Consider the following 2500-nt stretch of genomic DNA (forward strand, 5'->3'; position numbering starts at 1 on the left):
AACTGGAGTAGTTTTCATTGCCTTTGTAATGAGAGAAGGAAAATAAAGGGATATCAGTATGATGAGATTGTGATATGGGTTTTATTCATAGTATCTAACGAATAAGGGATCAACCTTATTGAATATATCAAGTATCTATCGATAGGAAATCTGTTATTATCCTATTATTAGACAAATAAGATGTAAATCTACTATTCATGTGTAAATAATGATAAAAACAATAATACATATTTGGGATACGTGCATATAAACTCAGAGTAGTACATCTACACACAATAAACATAAACCAAATAACCGAAATGCATTGAAAAGAATCAAACACAAAGTAAAATAAATTCAAAAGAAGTAGACTGGGTGACGCTTGATGAGAATCAGGGTCATGGTTTAAGGTTACGTGTGTTGCAATACTGTAATGTAGAGTAAAGGAAATGGGAGATCCTTTTCATAACTTTTCACTCACAAACATATCTCTATACATGTATATGTATGTATGTACAACCATGCATACATACATGCATACATCATACATACAAACAATGATATATATATATATATATATATATATATATATATATATATATATATATATATATATATATACTTATATATATATATATATATATATATATATAGATATAAACATATATATATATATATATAAATACATACTTATATATATATATATATATATATATATATATATATATATATATATATATTTATATATATATATATATATATATATATATATAAATATATATATATATATATATATATATATATATATATATATATATATATATATATATATGGCAGATAAACCCACTATACACAAAATAAATCTATTTTGTGTATAGTGGGTTTATCTGCCATTTTATCAACACAAAAGAGCGTTTTGCAAGTCGCATCACACGCAACGTATGATATATATGCATACATCATACATTCATACATACATACATACATACATACATACATATGATATATATATATATATATATATATATATGTATATATATATAATATATATATATATATTATATATATATATATATACATATACATACATATATATATATATATATATATATATATATATATATATATATATATATATATATATATGTATGTATATGTATATATATATATATATATATATATATATATATATATATATATATATATATATATATATATCATATGTATGTATGTATGTATGTATGTATGTATGAATGTATGATGTATGCATATATATCATACGTTTGCGTGTGATGCGCTTATATAGACAGTATTCTTCAATTCGTCTTTTCTGGTTCATTTTAGTGAATACAAATGTGTTCTGGTTTGAAAAATTAACAAATCATTTCATGGCTTGATGAGCGAGTTAAATTCGCTTCAAAATATTAAATTGGTTCCGTGGGGTAGAAAATGATTATTGTTTCTGGATATTAGTTATATTCAAAGCTAGAAATGATTGAGTACGTCTTACGATAAAATAAACAAAGAACAGAACAAAGAGAAATACTTATTAGTGTAAAAAAGAAAGAGAGAAAAAAAAAGAGGAAAGTGATACAGAATGCATTTCATTATCATTGCCATTGTCAACATTGTTATTATTGTTATTCTAATATCTTGATGATGATGATGATGAGGAGGAGGAGGAAGAGGAGAAGGAGAAGGAGAAGGAGGAGGAGGCGGAATAAGAAGAAAAAGATGATGATGATGGTAATGATGGTGATGATGGTGGTGGTGATGATGATGATGGTGATGAGGATGAGGATGGTGATGATGATGATGAGGAGGAGGATGAAGATGATGATGATGAGGAGGAGGAGGATGAAGATGAGGATGATGAGGGAGAGGAGGAAGAATAGGAGAAAGGGAAAGATCAGGAGAAGAAGAGGGAGAGGAACGAGGAATGATACTAATATTACTGATATTGATAATCATAATGGTGATAACATGAATGATGGTAATGGTACTGATGATGATTATGATATTTTAGGAATATTGATATTAATACTATTTCCACTACTGCTGCTGCTACAAATATTAGTACTACTTTAGTATTACTACTAATATAGATGATAATAAAGGATTAAAATACTGATAGGGGGTAACATCAGACAAACACACACATACGTCAAATCGACTCAACTCCTTCAGATATGTTGCAAAAATCATATGTGAAATGATGCAGTGTTGGCGATTTACTCCTAGTTAGAATGATAAATGTTTTCTAAAAGAGGGTAAGGCGAGTCAGCAAAGAAGGGGGAAAGAGAGCGAAAAAAAAATCGAATTGTTTGTTGATACAAATAGATTAATTATATGAAAAAATAAGAAGGTATAAAAGATTCACAAACTTTTGGTTAACCTAATCAGTAAGTAAAAAAAATAAAAAATAAAAAAATCGAATGACTGGCTTGACTAGCAGGAAGTTACCAAAAGGAAGAGCTAAATATATGTGTTGGTTGGTAACCGAAATATGATATTTTCTAAC

General features: G+C 26.7%; 1 protein-coding gene across 1 annotated transcript in view; it reads right to left on the reverse strand.

Moving 5' to 3' along the window:
- The window catches only part of LOC122242108 (uncharacterized), a 48023-nt gene that overhangs the window by 38351 nt on the left and 7172 nt on the right, over positions 1 to 2500 (reverse strand). The window contains exon 2 of the mRNA XM_086547351.1: positions 1 to 21. This exon is cut by the window's left edge and continues 288 nt beyond it. The gene's annotated coding sequence lies outside the window, so the exon portion shown is untranslated. The remainder of the gene's footprint in view (positions 22 to 2500) is intronic.

Source organism: Penaeus japonicus, unplaced genomic scaffold (assembly GCF_977035675.1).
Source record: "Penaeus japonicus unplaced genomic scaffold, GWHDUDI00000001_assembly GWHDUDI00000019, whole genome shotgun sequence".
NCBI lineage: Eukaryota > Metazoa > Arthropoda > Malacostraca > Decapoda > Penaeidae > Penaeus > Penaeus japonicus.